Source organism: Mandrillus leucophaeus, unplaced genomic scaffold (genome assembly GCF_000951045.1).
Source record: "Mandrillus leucophaeus isolate KB7577 unplaced genomic scaffold, Mleu.le_1.0 Scaffold331, whole genome shotgun sequence".
Lineage (NCBI taxonomy): Eukaryota > Metazoa > Chordata > Mammalia > Primates > Cercopithecidae > Mandrillus > Mandrillus leucophaeus.
The window spans coordinates 796,910-817,259 of record NW_012103488.1 but is presented as its reverse complement, the minus strand read 5'-3'; the positions used below and the strand labels follow the sequence as shown (position 1 = coordinate 817,259).

General features: G+C 43.4%; 1 protein-coding gene across 2 annotated transcripts in view; it reads left to right on the top strand.

The window, feature by feature from the left end:
* Positions 1-20,350, top strand: part of PLCE1 (phospholipase C, epsilon 1) — a 348,582-nt gene continuing 328,232 nt past the window's right edge. For both annotated transcript variants that reach the window (XM_011988462.1, XM_011988460.1), the window contains exon 1: positions 1-162. The gene's annotated coding sequence lies outside the window, so the exon portion shown is untranslated. The remainder of the gene's footprint in view (positions 163-20,350) is intronic.

The window sequence follows — 20,350 nt, the reverse complement described above, 5'->3', positions numbered from 1 at the left end:
CTCGGGCACTTGCCTGGCTCCTGCGCGTTCCTGGGCATCGGCTCTGCAGCTGACACACAGTAGCGGGGACACCCGGCGCCGCTAGCGACAGGCGCGCGGACGGCGGGTCCCAGAGGGACTTAGCGCTTGGGGACGCCGGCGAAACTCGCCAGGAGCGAAGAGGTGAGGAAGCGACTCTGTAACTCGGTTCCTGAGGACTGGAGAAGGGGAAGGATGGGCTCGTTCTCTCCCAAGGCAGTCGACCCGCCGAAGGGAGCAGCCCGACCCCGCGTACCTGGGCGGGAGAGTGTCCTTGCCCTCCCGGGGGACCCAAGGCGGGTGGTACCCCAGGGCATGCAGGCCGCCCTCGCAGGGGCTAAAAGACACCCTGCCAGTACCTTCACTCCAGACGTCTGCCTCAGGTCACCCCTCCGTGTTGTGAGTGCAGTGTGGAGGGGCCAGTGCAAAGAAAATCATAAGCTCTTTTTGTGGCAGTGCTTAGCAGCAGTATTTCAAGGAAAGTGCTCAAGAGATTGTTCCTGGAGAGATTTGTGTACATCAAGTCCTAGAAAATACAATATTGGACCTGGTCCCGCTCTAACTGGTAATTAGAAGAATAGCTAGCTTTTCCTTCAAGTCCTTTAATGCCACAGTAATAAATAACACTAGAGCAAGAAGTCTTCTGTCGTGGCGAATGTTAGGTGCACAGCGTAAATTTGTGGGAGCTTTCGCCCCCTTGCTCTGTATTGAAGCCATGAGACACTTGGTTCAGCCGACTTAACCAATTATTCAGTGTAAGACTCATTTAGTGATTAATCAGTGTCATTTTAAATAGTGAGTTCCCTGAATACATGTTAAGTAGGATTCACTTAAAACTTTTCACTCTTCGAAAAGTTATTTGCACGAAGGTCATAATTTCAGTTGCATTATGCAAAATTTGCCTGTAGGTCTTTTAAATCTCTGCAGGATTGGTGTGTTTTCATATTTCTTATACCCCCGAAGAGGTAAGGCAGGGCCACTGCCACAGAATGGGCGCTACTGTGGCCGAGAATGCTTGACCCCCCTAGGGAGAATTTTTGAGAGCCTGACTTGGGAGGTGGAAGCAGGTGACCCCATCGATGCTTGTACAGGTGCCCAGTTGTCATTGAGGAGAGAGGTGGACTATCTCTGGCTTGTACAGGTGCCCAGTTGTCATTGAGGAGAGAGGTGGACTATCTCTAGGTTACTGCATGCATCTATGTCTTCATGAATACTTTTCTGAAGAATGTCTCATGGTGTAGTCTTCTAAACCAACCATATGATGGCACATCTTCTCCCACATCCACCACTCTAAAGTCTAACCATCCTTCAAACTGTGTTTTGCTGGTGTTGTGCGGCTTTTCCTGAAACAGCCAAACTCCGCCTGCTCTGATTCCTGCAGGATTTTTTCTCCAGGGCCCTTTCTGCTCTCCACCTTCTGAGAGTTATTTATGTAGATGTCTCATTTTCCCTACTAAAGGTATTTGCTGTGGCTTTCATGGCAAAATGCTTGCACCTAGAAGACTCTTTAGAGATAATTGTGGGCCAGTATTAAATCTTAAGATTTTGGTTTTACAACATAAATATCTACTTTGGAGAAGGAGACAATATAATTGAAAGGAGCTAGAGGAATGTATAATGTTTACCATTAACACTATCCTTTATTTACAGCCCCATGGGGGAAATTCCTTTTATACCTGGGAGCCTTGTCTAATAATCATCTTTGGTTCATGCCTTGGGACCAGGTAAGAGGTGAGATTGAACTGGAGGGACATTCTTGCAGTCCTCTTAGTAACATAAACTCCTGGGATGTGCTCCAAGTTTGACCTGTCATTAAAAATTCCATACTCCAGTGGGTTAGAAGCTAGATTCCAATGAAGGCAGTTGGTTTTCTTTTTCTATTTACAACCATTCTTAGTCACATTCTTCGCTGGGCTTTTGTTGTATACTCAAAAAAAAAAAATCGTTTGATGTGCAATTTGTTACCTGTAACTTTCTAAATGAATAAAAGAAGATTGAAAAACTACTGTGTATGGTGGAAGAGTTTTCTAAAGTAGGCAGCAGGGGATGTTTCCCATGCCTGGGCAAGAGGAGGGATTTGCACAGAGTGAGGCTGTGCTGCACGTGTGTGCGCGTGCGTGTGTGTTCCACACGCCTGGCTGACAGGTGTCTATACAGGACAGTTGCTATGGTCCTAATGCCTTCTCTCTCTGCTGGAACTACTTCTGCGGTGGAAGAACAACAAAACAGAGCTTCTGGGTTCAGAAGCAGAGAAAAAGCCAAAAGCAGTAGAAGCAGCTTAGAGTGTGAATTTGTTTGCTGAAGTTGCTTTCCTCCCAACGTTCAGTTGAGATGTGTGGCATTGAGCAAGTAGGGGTTTGGTTGAGGGGAGGGAAGACAGGTGATTGGGGAGTATGGTGCTTCTGGAGGAGGGCTGGAAGGTTCTGATAGGGTTTTAGGGAAGCGTGTGATTTAATTATGTAAGGCCCAAAGAGGAGAGTTGGAGATGGAGGAGTAGGGAGTGAAGAAAGAGAGGAAGAAGATATCAAAGATGCATTTTGTTATAGGCCGACCATGTGGCCTACAAAGAAGGGCAGAACTCTTTCTAGCGTCTTGTGTTCCTCTCTGCTCCCTGGATGCAGAATGCAGGGTTTTTACGGAGGCTATAATTCATCTGTGTTATGGCTTGAATAGATTTTTATGGGCCAGATTGGGAACCAAGCCCTCGGAGGCTGCATTGTCCAATATGGTAGTCACTAGCTACATATGGCTATTTACATTTGAATTGAAATTAGTTAAATGAAATTAACCAGCCATATTTCAAGTGCTTGAAAGCTACATTGCAGCTAGTGGCTACTGTATTGGACAGTGCAGATATAGAACATTTTCACCATCTCAGAAAATCCTTCCCTAGAGGATTGTTTCAAAGGGGTAATACCTATTAATCTCCAAAGTGTACTGGTTTCCAAATGAAATTTAGTCATAACTTTAAAGCTTCCAAATTTTACATGAAAATAATAGAAGTGGTTGTTGGTAACACTATGGTGCCTACTACATGCCAGGCACCACTCCAAGCACTTTTATCAATTAACTCATTTAATTTTTATATATTAGGCAGTCAGTGTGAGAGGTCTTATCCCTTACCTGTATTTCCAAAATCAAAAAAGCTCTGAAAACTGTGGTTTTCATAAATTTGGCTACAAAACTTGGTCTGAACTGATGTGAGGTTATGACAGTCTTTATTTTTCTCACTTGGTGAGAACTACATGTACATTTTTACTTCAGAAATTATGGGCATGTTTTATTTGCTGCAGATACCATTGGAGGTGTTATGTAATATATGGCATATGCACTTTTACCGTTACAAAATCCATAAAGCTTCTGAATCACAGTTGGCTGGCTGCTCAGAATTTGGATTAGGGAGTGTGGACTTCCATGATTATGCCCATTTTGAAGATGGGAAAACTGAAGCGACGAAAGGTCAAGTGACTTGTGTAAAGTCACAGCAAGGAAGTGCTAGTGTCAGGCACCACTCAAAGTGGGCTGTCTCCAGAGTCTGTTCTCTTGACCACTGTGCTAGCCTACATTAACCTCTGGGTTCATGACCCAAAACAAATAACCGTCTTTTTTTGTTTGTTTGTTTTTTGTCTTTTGGCTAGGTGAAACCTAATAGCTTTAACTCAGTTCATTAGAAAGTTTCACATAGTGATCTGGCTAAATTGTTTAGCAGTTGAGGTTTTGAAATGCTGTGGATGGTTCAACCACCGTAATAGATGTGCTTAGCAATTGTTTAGCTTGCCCCTTTCCACCCTGTGTCAGCCACACTTGCTTTTGAGCATTCACTGTGTAAGAACTGGTAGGAAAAGAGGTGGGTGCTGGTGAAACCATTGGGCTCCTGTTGAAATCTTTGGCATGTGGGGACTTACATATTCATAACTGTTGTGGGGTGGAGGGTGGCCAGCAGTTTGGTCCTAGTGTAGATCAACTGTTACAGGCAGGGGCCATTTGGTGGACTACCAGGATTGTAAGCCTTCCTGGCATGTTTTCAGAGGGTCTGCATCAATCTGACTCAGTCGGAAGTCTTTCTAGGGAAACTGTGAATTCCTCTTTTCTTGTGGGAGTTTGACTGGAACTGCAAGGCTGGTCTGGGGGCAAGAATGGACTTTTCATTTCCCCTCCCCAAGTAATGGGAAGCCCCAGTGATCTCTTCTTAGATTTTTAGTCCAAACCTGCCTTTGAAGAAATTATTGAGTAACCCCAAGGTTTCTCCTTTGAGTAGGAGGAGATGTTCTAGACATTTGACCTTTTGTGTGTAGTTTAGCATGGCCTCTGCAGGACCCCCTGTCTCTTTGCAGCCAGGGGCATGTGTACCTCTTGTGGCACAATCTCTGAGGCCCTTAATGATCTTTCCCCACCCAACTCCCCGAATCCAGTTATCATGGCTTAAGGTATGGAGCCTGGACACTCTATTTGTCAATTCAAGATTCTCTAGAATCAAATTTCCCTGGGGTTTACGTAGTACAACCTTGGAGGAGCAACTGACCTTTGCGTAAAATAGCAATAGTAATTGTACAGGGTTGCTTTGAGGCCACAGTGAGATAGTTCACCTAAAACACTTTGCATGGAGACAGACACCTCCTGAGTGCTCAAAATTAGCTACTAATATTAGCTAACTAACATTAAGAAACTAATGTTTCTTCAGACCCCAGGGCTCCTCAAGTCTTTCCAGTCTGCAATGTTAGGCTTTGGGGAGGTATAGATGGTAGGCTAGATCATGATCTCCCAAAGATGTCCAAGTCTGAATGCCTGGAACCTGTGAATATGTTACTTTACATGACAAAAGGGACTTTTACAGATGTGATTAAATTAAAGCTCTTGAGATGATCCCAGATGATTAGCTCTGACTACTCTTGAGTATACTTAGAAGAGGGAGACAGGAGTGATGTGAGGAAGGGGTCATGAGCCAAGCCTCTAGAAGCTGGAAAAGGAGAGAAAATGAGTTCTTTCCTAGAGCCTCTGGAAGGAATGTAGCCCTACTAACCCATTTTAGACTTCTGACCTCCAGAACTGTAGGGTAGCACATTGCTATTATTTAAACTACTAAGCTTATGGTCATTTGTCACAGCAGCTGTAGGAAACTAATACAGCATAGGAGAATAAAGAGGGAAGCAGTCGGAGTGAGAAGAAAGCTATAAAAATCAGAGAATGATAATAGCTAGCATTTAGTGAGAGCTTTGTACTAAGTATTGTTCTAAGCACTTTATAGGTACTAACTTGTTTAATCCCCACAATCACTTTCTGAGGTAGGTACTTTTGTTATCTGCATGTCACAGATGAGGAAACTGAGGCACTGAGAGGTTAAGTAACTTGCCCAATGTCACACAGCTAATATGCAGCAGATCTGGGATGTGAGTCCAAGCATTCTGGCACTCTTAACTGTCACCCAAACTACTCCCAAAGGCAGGCATTTCTGGCTGTTGAGTCTGACGCTATCAGCCACTGAACGGTACGTGACTGTTCGTGGGGAAAATGCAATGTTGGAATTGGAGAGAAAGAGGGCAATGTAGTTGTTTGTTTCTTCCCCAGAACACTGGTTATTGAAATACTCGTAAGTTTTCACTGTTGCCATCTCCTAGACTGCATCTGGACAGCCTGAAGCCGTGGGAGCGGTTCCTGGGCTGGCCTCCCTCTCGCTCCCACCTCCGTTCCTACAGCCGCCTTGCTCACCACAGACCGCTGGCCCCGGCGCCCTGTTGGCTCTGCTTCCCGCCTCTGCCTGTTTATTGGATTTGCCTCATTCCTGACTCTCTGCTCCAGCCTGGAATTCCACCACCTCTGGGCCCTCCAGTGCTCAGACTTGAGCTGGTTAGTGTCAGCGCCCAGATTGGAATGGCCCTCTGTGACTGCCAGTGAGGGATTATTTTGCCTTTTTCCTTTGATTATGCTGGCTGTTGTTGGTGTTCTAGCTGGGCTGCTTTTGTCTCTCAAGCACATAATTCAGAGTGATATTGGTTTGGAGCAGGGGTTTTCAAACTGTGTTCCAGGAGTGTTTGGGGCCTCTGCAGGGTGAGGGAGATGCTGGGGAATGAAGATCTCAGTCATTTACTTCGGCTTCTACCGAGTAGTCCTGCTCTTATTTGTCTTATATACTGGTGCTCTGTTTTAGATTTTGCATGAAACAGGGGCTCTATTGTTACATAAAGAGACAAGTTTGAGAAGAACTAAATAGACTTGCCATAGACTTGGATGTACAAGAAATATAACTCTGTATTTTCCCTCATTTCATTTTATAAGTTTGGGATCTGGAGTCAGGTTGCTTAGGTTCATTTATATCCTGCCTCTACCACTCATAATCTTCATGACCTTGTGCAAGATACTTGGCCTATTTGGGCTTAATCATCCTCATTTACATTATAGAGGGGTTACAGTAGTACCTACCAAATAGGTTTTGTAAGAATTAAATGAAATAACTCATGTCGGAGGCTTAGAACTGTACATGGTCTAGAATAAGAATTCTAACAAATATTAGCTTCTTTGATAATTTTTATTGTTGCTACTGAGTCTCCCAGTTGAATGGCAGGAAAAGAATTTAGCCTCCTATCTTCATGGGGTTCCCTTCTACTGCTCTCTGAGTGGTGTTGCAGCAGCAGGTCTTACTTCCTCTCTCCCTGGCTGCCACTGAAATAGCCACTGTCCTTGTCTGTGGGTGATTTCATATACAGTGCCACTGAGTTGCCTCTCATGGGTGCAGCAGCCACAGCGCCCTGAAGTCTCTGAGGTCTCATTGCCTTCTGCCAGGAAGCGAGGTTCCTTCTGCTTTCGGGACTTACAAGACATTTTGTCTTTTCTCCCCTGACTACCAGCCAGTAGGAGTTGGAATGGGGGCAAGGGTCAGAGTAAAGCTCCAGTCTCCTCCCTATTTCTGCTCGATATTAGGTCTATGATACAGATTTAATGCCCTTTAACCCTTTCCTCTGTGCTCTTAGGGTTTAAGTTTTTAAAACAAAAGCCAAAAAGGCTCACAGGTCTGCTCCCAGCCCCCCATATCCCTCCTCTGAAGCAGTGAGTACAGGGCTACTTGCTTGAATGGGGGAGGAAGAAGATATCTGGGGAAAATAAAACAAAACATAGATAGGGTGCCTAATCTTGACAGGGCTATTAGTCAAACAGTACTGGCCAGTGTCATCAGTGATGTTTGCCCAAAACCTCTTATCTCTTCTTAGTAGTGGCATCACTGCTGGCTGTGTGGTTGTATGGTAACCTCCAGGAAGTGTGCTCCATTTGTAAAAATAATGAAAGGTGTCCTTTAGAGGGGCTGATGATGGGTGCACACAAGTTCAGAGCTATAACAAAACTCAGCTAGCATTTGTGTATTTTCATTGCTTTATAGGACTAGCCACATAATAATAATAAAACAGTAAGGCTGCTATATTCAGAATGAAGGAAGAGGCAGATATAAGGAGAGACTCTGCTTTGATGACTTCACTTTAGGTTTAAACTATATAATATTACTGACTATGGAAAATCTGGAGAATGGAAAAAAATCATTTGGGAAAAAAACATGGGACGAAGTACATGCTATACAAATCTGGGATTAAAATATCACATAACATGGCTTACTTTGGATATCACAGGAGTTGTTTCAAGTTACTGTCATTTCTAAAGAAAGTTTCGATTCATTTGTTGTTATTAATAACACAAACTCAGATTTCATTGATTGAGCATGTTTTTCACATATGAAATGTTTCCCTGGAAGAACTTAAGCCCTCTCTAGTAGCCTGTTTTGTCAATCTCAGAAAAGTGGATAAAATTCACAAAAGCTAAATACTCTGGGCATGAAATTGTATTCCCTTTCCCTCTACAAAGGCAGAGTGAATTTGGATGACAGAGCAGAGCTTGAGCAGTTTGGGTAACTGCTGGGGTCTGAGTGGATTCACTTCTCTACTACTCAGCAGGCTAATTTGCTTCTAACCCAGTTTGGCTTACTCTGCTTGAGGTTTTTCTTTCATCATGGCTTGGGCACTGTTTTAAAATTTACAGTGGTAGGGATTGGTAAATCTAGAAGTAGTTGTGAAAAAAACATGCTCAATTATTATTTGAATCTAAGAGAAGAAGGCAGGAACTGTTGAGCTATGCGTAGAAGCTATGTAAGTTTGCAAAAAGAACTCCAAAATCAATTTCCTGCACCATCAGTGCAACACAGACATCAGACAACCTTGCATGCTCTCCCGTGACACTCTTGGATCTAGGCTTTTGACTGCCTTTTGCTGGCTGAGAATGGTCCGGGCGTCTCTAATGCCAAGTCATGGGATGGCTGACAACAGGTGGAGGGTGTTCCTGTTGCAGGCAGGCAAGCCTAGATCAAATTAGTCAGAGAAGTTAGGAGAGTGTGCTCATTTCTCGCCATGCTATGTATTTCTAATGAACTATCACTGTCTAAGCGGTCAGATATAAAATATATCACCTATTTAGGAGATACTCATTTTAAAAAAAATCTTTAATCCAAAACCTAAGTTTGCTTTAACAACTAAAATTCTATATTTTATCTTAAATTATTAATACAGACATACTTCTGTTTATATTTGTTTATTAATTTTTGGTTATATGCTGTTATCCGATACTTAAAATTGAGGGGAAGAAAGGAGAAGGGTCCAAGCTTGGCCCTCTTGCTTTTGGAGGAGTTGAAGGAACCTGTCTCCTAAGAGACTGATGGATTTGTCCTAAGCTACCTAGCTGGGGAGCGGTAGAACAGGGACTTTTGTTTTTTTGAATAAAATTGGGATCACATGGTAAATACATCATACCCAATTTTGGATCCTAGATTCCTTGCTTAACATTCTATCATGAAGATTATCAACTTTAAGTAATGAGATTCAGAAAATATGATTAAGTATAGAGTTTATTTGAGCACAAATCTTGCAGATGACCACTCGAGGAATACCAGTTCTGAAATGAATGGGGTCAGTGGTCCATAGTGGAGAAGTTCTATGTCTTACTCATTGTTTTCTAAAGGTTTTATATTTTTTTATTTAATCAACTTAACTTTTTAGTAGATTCTCCTGCACTCTTTAGGTAAGGAATTATATTACCCACAAATAATGATTACTTCTCTTTTAAATCAGAAATTCCAGAACATTAATAACTGAGTGAGGATAATAGACTGTTTTATTTTATTCCTGATTTTAATGGAAATGCTTTTCATACTTTCTAGAAGGCATAATGTTGGCTTTTGGTTTAAAATAGTTTAAATTACTTTGAAGAAGTAGTTTTGTATTCCTGGGTTTAAGCAAAAGATGAAAGGGAGTTGAACCTTATCAAATGCCAAAAAGGTAATCTTTGAGATGATTTTATGCTTTTTCACATTTGACCTACTGATGTGTTCTATCAGGTTCACAAATTTCCCATCATTAAACCATGTTTGCAATCCTGCTGTGGCAGTTCATTGTCTGTTTGTTAATCAGTTGTATCTCTAAAATAGAGATATTAATCTAGAAGCCACTTAGATTTTACTTTGAACTTAAAAAATTAGCTCTACTTTAGCCGTGGTCATCAAAGGCAAGAATTAAAATTAGCTTGCTGCTCCTGAGTGTGCATAGATTGAATTCCTGGAGACCCCGTGTGCTTTCCTAAGAGTGACAGGTGCAGCTTCAGATGTGGTAAGGAGCTAGGGACACTGTTTATGTGGGCGAGTATAAGGAGAATGAAGTGTGCACCATGGATTGGGTAATTGGGGCTTGTGCTCTTCTAAGAAGTTTTGGTGTTAAATCAAGGGTAGCCTCTAAAATGGCCTTTCTGTGAGATGAAAATGAAATGCCTTTTTAAAAAAATTATAAGCTGGGCACGGTGACTCATGCCTGTAATCCCAGCACTTTGGGAGGCTGAGGCAAGTGGATCACAAGGTCAGGAGTTCAAGACCAGCCTGACCAAGGTGGTGAAACCCCGTCTCTACTAACAATACAAAAGTTAGCCGGGCATGGTGGTGGGCGCCTGTAATCCCAGCTACTTGGGAGGCTGAGGCAGGAAATTGCTTGAAGCCAGGAGGCGGAGGTTGCAGTGAGCCGAGATTACATCACTGTACTCCAGCCTGGGCGACAGAGTGAGACTCCATCTGAAAAAAAAAAAAAAATTGTAAGCAAGGATGCTCTCGTTTCTTTGTGTTCCTCTCAAGACAGGCAGAATTGGAACTCTACCATCAGATGGATAGACACCATCCTTAAGGATTCTGGACACGCAGTGTGGACTTCCTTTTCTGGAGTAAAACATTAAATAGCAGAGCAGCAAACCTGCAAGATGAAGCTTGATCCAAATCATGACCTTAGAATCTAGTAATAGTCTAATTCAATGTCAAGTTTTAGTTTAGGTGAAAGCTAAGGGGGAAAAAGTGTTCCTAAGGCAAATAGAAAGGAAAATAGAAAGCAGGTATAAAACTTAAGACGTAAATGTCAAATACTTCAAGTTTGCATTTGACAGCACCTATAGGACTCAGAAACTGACCCAAAGATTTAGCTACTGTGTGGGTGTCTTTATGGAGAAGGTGAGGAGAATCTGAGCCCAAGATGTAAGAAGGTGGTTGGTTGCCTTCTTCACATTCTTGTTACTTACGTGTTACCCCTCATCCTTGTCTCCTTTTTGCCCACAATTTTGGACTTTTTTTCAACCATCTTTTCTCATCCGTTCATCACTGATCCATTCAGCAGTTATTTGGAGTCACTTTGCTATGTTAGGCACTATGCTGGCTGGTGGGGGCAATAGTGAGCGAGGTCCCCATAGCAACTGCCCACCTGAGTTTACCCGAGCCAGATGACCATGCAGGCGAGGACCTGACACTTTCTGACATTTGTGAAACACGATATTGCTCACTCTCTGTTTCTCAGGGTTTCAGACATTTATTTATTTATGGAAGGATAGAACAAAGCATTATAAGTGAGGAATCATTTGTAAGTTGTAAATTTTGACAATGTTTTGTTAAAGGGGCTTAGTTAAAACTCTGTAACTTCACTCATGGGAAAGAGGCTTCTGTTGCTGTTACCTGGTGTTTTCTTTTGCTAAACATTTCCATCCTCGTTCCTTCCTTTTTGAAGAAATTTATTTTTAATTTGAAGAATTAGCACATTGCAAGGAATCAGACTAGAATGTACAAGGAGAGGCAGCAAATGCTCACCTTGTGACCAGTTCTATTCAGTGGGAAGACTCAGCAAAAACTTGGGAGGATGCCCAGGACATTGGTTACTCTTGTATTGAGGAAGCCATTCAGGTTAATCTGGAGTAACTAGTTCACATAAATGCTCTACTATTGATTTATGGCTTTGTTACTCGTTTTGAAATGAAGGACTTTGGTTTGTTCTGTAAATGGAATGTTTACTGCATTCTTTGTTCTATATCCAGGATTTGCCATCAAAGATGTTTCAGTTAGTTAGAGAGACATGGCACAAATACCTGAACTTCTCAGCATCTTTACCAAGAAATGTCTGGTAAGGACATCTACCTCTGTGAGTGCAGTTGCACCTCTACACCAATGATTCCACGCCTCTCCACAGCCTACTTCTCACTTCTGAGCTCCAAAGCTGCATATCGGGTTGGCTGGGTAGCATCTCCCCAAAACTCATGTCCCAAACTGAATGCGTCTTTTCCTAAACCCATTTCTCCTGTGATCTCCCATCGTGAATAGAACCTTAATTAAACCACTTGCTGAGACCAAAACCCTCACCTGATTGAGTCTGTGGTTTCTTAGCACTGAAGGCCTCACCTTCCCAGTCATGACACGCTGCTGCCTTCCCTTCTAATGTTTGTCTTTCCCAATAGAGTGTGTGCCCTATGAAGCCAAGGCCAGGGACTTTTGTTGGTTGTTCATTTCTATTATCTCCAGCCCTCACACAATATTGAACATGTGATAAAGGTCTCAAGAAGTACATGCTGATAGATTGTACAACTGGGAATTTCTGTCCATTCTGATTCCTAAATATCTCTTGAATCAGGCATACCCAGGTTTGATCCAGCTTTGCTGTTTTCTAACTGGGTGGACCTTGATGAAGCTATTCTTAAGAAATTATTTTTAGATAATTTCTGATTTACAGATTAAGCTGTTTTCAATCTCTCTATGCCTCAGTTTCTGAATCTGTAAAATGGACGTAATCACAGCGCTTACTTCATGGGGTTGTGGTGAGGATTAAATGAAATAGAGCATGTAAAACTTATTACTGTGTTTGACATGTAGTGTAATCTATTATTACGAAGACAAGTTTGGAGCTAGAATGTGAAAGACGTTCAGTGCAGATTAAGAGACATGTGCTTTATCTTTTAGAAGGTAAGGATCCAGCAAAGGTTTCTACTGTGTGGTGGAAAAACCGTGAGCTATGGAATCAACAGAGAAGTTCAAATGACAAGTCTACCATTTAATAACTGTGAGACTTTTTCACATGTTTACCTAGCCATTCTCAGCCTCAGTTTCAAAGACTCTAAAATTTGGGGTAACGATACCTCCTACAAGGGGATTGTTGTAAGGTATAAATGAGATGGTATCAAAAACATCCAACGCTACTTTTTTTTTTTTTTTAATTTACTTTATTTAGTACTAAGCTCTAGGTTTCCTTGGAAACAGATCTGTAGTCAGAACCTTGTTCTTGTCTCAGCTCACTTTAACGTTTTTTATCAGATACTTGGAGAAGGCATAAAGCCATATTTCCCAAATTGGCAAATGACTCAAAGCTGGGAAAATAGCTAATACAATAGGTGATGGAATGAAGGCTCAAAATGACTGTGGCAGGCTGGAATGTTGATCCTTTACCAAATGGGACATCTAGTTAATGGGTCAAAGCAGTTAAGAACAGGGAGACCACTTAGGGTGATTCTCCTAGTCCTGATGATGTATGGAAAGGATCTGAATTGAGGTGGTATTAGTGGCAACACAGGGAGTTATTAGTTGGAAAGAACCTTTTCAAAAACTCATTAGAATGTGACAGCTAATTGGATACTTGGGGGTGGGTGTGTTGATAAAGAGGACTACGGAGGACTACAGATGATTAGGAAGTTTCCTTTCTGGGTTTCTAGGGGAAAAAAGAGGTGCCCGTTCAAAGGAAGGAGAAAGTTAGGCAGAAGAGCTGAATTAGGGAGAGGGGGATGACAGGAGTCTAGTGTTGTACATCATGTGTTGGCTCTACTGAAGAGGAAGTTGGAAAGTCAGGACTGTAGCTCCAAGGAAAGGCTGTGTCTGGAAAGAGGCATTTGGAAGTCATCCACATAGAGGTGATAGTTGAATCTGTGGGTGGGAGGGGAGGGGATGGCCAAGGAGTGGCTGGTGCTATTCAGAATCATTAGCATTGTTGGCTCTAACTTTAGATAAGCAGTGTAAACAAACCCTTGCCCAAGTGGGAACTAGTTCCACTGCCTTTCTGGTGCTAGTATGTAAGTCATTAAAGCAAAGTTCTACAGGATAAAAAGAATCTGATAACAATTTCAAGTTTAAAAAATTATATTTTTAATTACAGAAGTGATATGCAAATACATTCTCTCTCTCTCTCTTTTTTTTTTTTTTTTTTTTTGCTACTGGTGTTTCCAGAAGAGTGAATGCATTCTTGTTTCTAAATATTGTAAACTACATATAGGATAAAAGCCCCGTTAGTCCCCATCAAAGCCTTTCTTGTTTTTGAAGTTATTTGGTCTGATGGGTATTCTTATAGACTCTTTTCTATGTATTTACATAGTTACACACGTGCACATGCACATAAAGATATATTTTTGTTTTTGTACGTGGTTTTCTTTTGTTTTCTATAAATGAGCTCATACTATGTTTTGTTCGGTTTATTTTTATTTTTAATAATATGGCCAGTCATGGTGGCTTATGCTGTAATCCCAGCACTTTGGCAGGCCAAAGTGGGAGGATTGCTTGAGGCCAGGAGTTCGAGGCTGGCCTGGGCAACATAGTGAAACCCCCATCTCTACACACACACAAAAAAAAAAAGAAAGAAAAATTATCTGGACATGGTGGCACACACCTATAGTCCTAACTACATGAGAGGCTGAGGTAGGAGGATTGCTTGAGCCTGGGAGTTTGAGGCTGCAGTGAGTGGTGATTGTGCCACTGCACTCCAGACTAGACAACAGAGTGAGACCCTGTCTCAAAACAAAACAAAACAAAAAAGGTAACAATATACTCTGAAAATCTTTCCAGGTAACTTTATCTGGATCTAAGTCACAAAAACAATAAAACCTGTTTTCTGGGTACAAATGTACCATATTTTACTTTGTTTGTTTTTGAGATGGAGTTTCGCTCCTTTGCCCAGGCTGGAGTGCAATGGCATGATCTCAGCTCACGGCAACCTCCGCCTCCCTGGTTCAGGCAAATCTTCTGCCTTAGCCTGCTGAGTAACTGGGATTACAGGTGTGTGCCACCACACCTGGCTAAGTTTTGCATTTTTAATAAAGACAGGGTTTCACTACATTGGCCAGGCTGATCTTGAACTCCTGACCTCAAGTGCTCTGCCCGCCTCAGCCTCCCAAAGTGCTGGGATTACAGGCATGAGCCATCACACCTGGTGAACGTATGATGTTTTATTTAATCATTCCACTATTGTTAGAATATACCTTGCATCTCTCCATCCTACAGGAATTTACTTCTAGGAGACTGCTGAAGTGCCCCAGAGGCTGGAATACTTTGGTAAATAGTAAGCCAGGAGGTAACAAGCTATCTGGGGCAACGAGAGGCACATAAGAAGAAAGGAAGTAGAAAATGCTGCTTCTTAATGTTGCTGCCATGGCTTAGAGGAAGGAGACCTATTCTTTTTGGGGACTCAGAAGTAGATGAGAGAGGCTGAGCCATGTGCATGCATTTTGCAGGGCGGAAACATGGGTGGATGCTAGAGGTGAACTCTCAGTACTGCTCCTTACCGCCCTGGTCCTATCACCTCCCAGGGGTCATCTAGTAACACACCTTTGACCTCCTGTGTTAGTCTACTTGTGAGTTGCTATAAAGAAATAACTGAGGCTGGGTAATTTATTAAAAATTTAAAAAGAAATTTTAATTGGCTCACCATTCTGCAGACTGCACAGGAAGCATGGTGCTGGCATGTGCTTCTGGTAAGGGCCTCAGGAAACTTACAATCAGCGTGGAAGGCAAGAGGAGCCAGCATGTCACATGGCAAGAGCGGGGGCAAGAGACAGAGAAGGGGGAGGTCTCAGACTCTTTCAAACAACCAGATCTCATGTGAACTAATGGAGTAAGAACTCACTCATCACCAAGGGGATGGCACTAAGCCATTCATGAGGGATCCACCCTCATGATCTAAACACCTTCCACTAGGTCCCACCTCTAATATTGGAGGTCACAATTCAACATGGGATTTGGAGGGCACAAACATCCAAACTATGTCATTCTGCCCTTGGCCCCCCAAATCTCATGTTCTTCTTATATTGCAAAATATAATCATCCCTTCCTAATAGTCCTTAAAGTTTTAACTCATTCCACCATCAAATACAAATTCCTAAGCCTCATCTAAGACTCATCTCCTTCTGCCTATGAGTCTATAAGATCAAAACAAGTTATTTACTTCCAATATACAATCGTGGTACAGGCATTTGGTAAGCATTCCCATTCCAAAAGGGAGAAATTGGCCCAAAGAAAGGGGCAAGAGGCCCCAAGCAAGTCTGAAACCAAACAAGGCAGGCATTAAACCTTAAGGCTCCAATATAATCCTTGACTCCATGTCCCACATTCAGAGCACACTGGTGCTTTATGGCTTTGCAGGGTGCAGTACCTGTGGCTGCTGTCACAGGTTGGAGTCTGGTGTCTGTAGCTTTTCCAGGCTTGAAGAGTTTAAGTTGCTGGTGGCTCTACCATTCTGGGGTCTGGAGGGTGGCAGCCAGCTTTCCACTGCTCCACTAGGTACGAAACACTTTGTGGGGGCTCCCACTCTGCATTTCCTTTAGCACTGTCCTAGTAGAGTCTCTTTATGTGGAGGCTCTGCCTCTGTGGCAGGCTTCTGCCTGGGTACCCAGACTTTCTGATACATCCTCTGAAATCTAGGGGGAAGCTGCCGGCCTGTGTCACACTTGCATCCTGTGCACCTGCACACTTAATACCGCATGGAAGCCACCAGGGCATATGGCAATTTGTACTCTCAGAAGAGGCAGCCTGAGCTGTACATGGAATCTTTTCAGCCACAGCTGGAGCTAGGGCAGCCGTGTCCTGAGGCTAAACATGGCAGGAGTGTCCAGAGTCTGGCCTCTGAAACCATTCTTACCTCGTTAGCCTCTGAGCCTGTGATGGGAGGGGCAGCTTGGAAGATCTGAAATGCTTCAAGGCCTTTTTCCTGTTGTCTAGGATATTAGCACTTGGCTCTCTTTTAGTCAGGCCATTGTCTTTAGCAAGCGGTTGCTCTGCAGCCCTTTTTAATTGCTCCCCTGAAAACAGTCTTTTCTTTTGTACCACATGGCCAGGCTGTGAATTTTCCCAACTTTTATACTCTGCTTCCCTTTTAAATATAAGTTCCAACTTTAAGTCATTCCTTAGACTGATCACACCTGATTGTAGGCTATTAGAAGCAGTCAGGCTACCTCTTGAATGCTTTGCTGCTTAGAAATTTCTTCTGCCAGATATCCCAAGTCATCATTCTTAAGTTCAAACTTTCACAGATCCCAAGGACTTGGACACAATGGAGCCAAGTTCTTTGCTAGGGTATAACAAAGTGACCTTCACTGCAGTTCCAGTAACTTCCTAATTTCCGTCTGAGACTTCATCAGCCTTGACTTTGCTGCCCATATTTCTATCAGCATTTTGGTCATGACCATTTAACCAGTCTGTCTAAGAAGTAGCAAACTTTCCCCCATCTTTCTGTCTTTTTCTGAGCCCTCTAACTCTTCCAACCTCTGCCCATTCCCCATTTCCAAAGCCACTTCCATATTTTCAGGTATTTTTATAGCAATGCCCCAGTCCTCAGTACTGATTTTCTGTGTTAGTCATTCTTGCATTGCTATAAAGAAATGCCTGAGGCTGGGTTACTTATAAAGAAAAGAGGTTTAATTGGCTCACAGTTCTGCAGGCTATACGAGTATGGCACTGGCATCTGCTTGGCTTTTACTGAGGCTTTGGAGTTTTTACTTATGCTGGAAGGTGAAGTGGAAGCAGGCATGTCACTTTACCAAAGAGCAAGCAAAAGACAGAGAAGGGGGGAGGTTCCAGACTCTTTTTTTTTTTTTCTTTTTTCTTTTCTTTCTTTCTTTTTTATTTTTTGAGACAGAGTCTTGCCCTGTCGCCCAGTCTGGAGTGCAGTGGCGTGATTGTGGCTCACTGCAACCTCCCGGGTTCACACCATTCTCCTGCCTCAGCCTCCCGAGTAGCTGGGACTACAGGCACCCACCACCACGCCCAGCTATTTTTTTGTATTTTTAGTAGAGACAGGGTTTCACCATGTTAGGACGGTCTCGATCTCCTGGCCTTGTGATCCGCCCGCCTCAGCCTCCCAAAGTGCTGGGATTACAGGTGTGAGCTACTGTGCCCAGCAGTTCCAGACTCTTTTAAACAGCCAGATCTTGTGTGAACTAACTGAGTGAGAACTCATCAATCACCATCACGAAGGGGATGGCACTAAACCGTTCAATAGAGAATACACCCCATAATTCAATATCTCCCACTAGGCTGCCCCACCTCCAACATTGGAGGTCATATTTCAACATGAGATTTGGAGGGGACAAACATCAAACATCCAAACCATATCACCTCTTATGACAGGAAAGCCACTTGCTGTGCTTAACCACAACAGGACCCTCTCAGTGCGATTAAGCTGGAAGAGCTGGAGGCTATAGGGAGGAATGGGAAAAGTGAGTGTGCTAATGAGATAAGGATTTTCACCTCTGTCCCTAGGTCCTGACCAAAGCTGGAGTGATTGATTTGGGGAGGGGTGGGTTGGATTTGAAAACATTTTTCTTTTTACAAATATTATCCAAATGAATATACAAAGTTTAAAATTCTTATTTGGCAGCCCCTGAAAATATAACCCCAGGTGAGCAACTGTTAGCCTCTTCATTTCCTTTTTTTTAAGTGCATGGGATTGAGGCAGCTCCAGTGTTAACGACAGCAGGGAAAAGAAATGGAAGGACCCTCTTCTCTCTCCTCTCTCCCTCTCTCCCTCTGGTTTTCCTGCCTTTCATGCTCTGAATCATATCATACCAGGTGAGCTAATTTTGGGCATAAGCATTTTACTAAAACCCCAGGGCTCTACTCCTTCTGTTCATTTCTGCTGCCTTCACTCAGGGCTCAGAAGAGTTTCCATGTTGGGCTAACTGCAGCACCTCTCTGTCAGCACTGATGTGTCAGCTGCCCTGCCCTGCCAGGTGTTGAGGAAGCTGCCCCGTCCCGGGGTGAGACTGCCTGGTGCACAACTTCCTAGGCAACTGTGAATCAGTGACATGGCCAATGTTTTCCAGCATGTGAGCCTGGGAATTTCTTCCCTTGATACCTCTCTCCAGTTCCCCAGGTCTCACCCCTCTGGACTCAAGTCCTCCTGTTTGCAGCACAGGGAACTCTGGTTTATCTTTTGATGCCTCTAGTTTCAGTCACATGCCTATGGAATTCTGCCCAGAATGAGCCCATTCATTGGTCCAGTAGCCAATAGGGCAAGTCAAGCTTGGCTGGGAGTAGAAACAGGTGACACTCAAAAGATAAACTAGACTTCCCTGTGCTCAAACAGGGAGGACTTGAGTTTGGAGGGGTGAGGCTTAGGGAAACTGGAGAGAGGTATCAAGGGAAGGAATTCCCAGCCTCACATGCCGGAAGACATCGGCCACGTCACTAATTCATGATTGCCTGAGAAGTTGTGCATCAGGCAGTCTCACCCTGGACAGTACAGCTTCCTCATCACCTGGCAGGGCAGGGCAGCACAGCAGCTGCATCAGTGCTGACAGAGGTGCTGCAGTTAGCCCACAGTGGGAGAGTGGCTGTTGCCCACCTCTCCAGGTACATCTTCTGGTCCCCTTCCCTCCCCTGCACCCCACCCTTTTCACAACACACTAGACACTCCAGCAATAAATACCCAAAGCTTTCACTACTTGGAACTCCCTAAACTCTGTGTAGTCTTTCTATTCTGTGTCTTACCTTGGCCACTCACTCTTCCCCAACCCCTCTTTCCCCTATCCTTTATACTTTAAATTCATTTAGGCATCAATCACTCTAGAAAGCCTTCGTTGACTAGTGTAGGCCATATTTACCACACTGATTTTGAGTTTTCTGTTTAGTAACTGTCTCCCCCACTGCACTGTGACAATCTCAGTCACCTCTCTCTCTATGCTTGGGACTGAGCCCAGGACCTGGAATATACCAGCAACTCACTCAATTCATACTTGCGTAGCCCAACTAAGCCAAGGCAGGAAGCATCTTTGTGTTCTTCCCGTAAGTTTGCCCTCATGGCAGATCCCTGACTTCATAAGTATCATCTTGTTATTTGAGCCCCTTAGTGAGAAAACTCTCTGAGAGGCCTCACCTTGTAATAATTTGGTTGCATTCTGTTTGGATGGTCTGCAGAGTGGAGCATTGTCATTTTTAGATTCCAGACAAATCTCCACCTAAGAGGAGTGGAGAAGGGAGGAGGGAGCACATCACTATGCCAAGGTCACAGAAGGAGGCCTTGTAAGGCACTCAGGGTTTTGTGAACCGCCCCACTCTGTGCCAAGCACAATAATAACCCTACCATGTATGTGACACCTTTCCTTTTGCAACACTTTGGTGTATCTGATCTCATTTGACCCTTCCTAGAAATCACCTTGTGAGGTAGAAAGAACCCTTTATACAAAAGAAAACAAATGAGACTGATTCATTTATTTATTCTACAAATACTTATTGGGTTCCCACTATGTCTCAAGTGAGGCCTTGAAAATGGGCAATAAACACAAGTAGCACATTCTCAGCTCTCAGGAAGTTCTGGTTCTAGTCCGGGGAGGCAAACAAGTTACTGGTGTGGAAATAAGTAATAAGTATTTCCAGTGGTGGTGCATGCTCAAACGACAACCAGGCAGAGTAATATTATAGAAAGTAATGGGTGTGGAGGAGGGGCTGCTTTCAAGCAGGCAAAGCCTTTCTAAGGAGATGATATTTGAGCCAAAATCAGAATGGCCTGAAGTACTAGTAGATGATCCCCGGGGGAGCTGACACTGGAAACCTGAAGAAGGCTCTTTCCCTACCATCCTTTGGGCTCCTCTCTTCCCTCTGTCCCGTATCCGTGGACATCTATGGGTTATGTTATGGACTGGACATTGGTTTGTTTCATGGTGGGCAGGCAGGGGATGAGGCGTGATGCAGTATCTTGGGAACTCGTACAAGCACAGCCCTGTCCCCTCAATCTGAGTGTACACAGCCAGCTCAAAACTG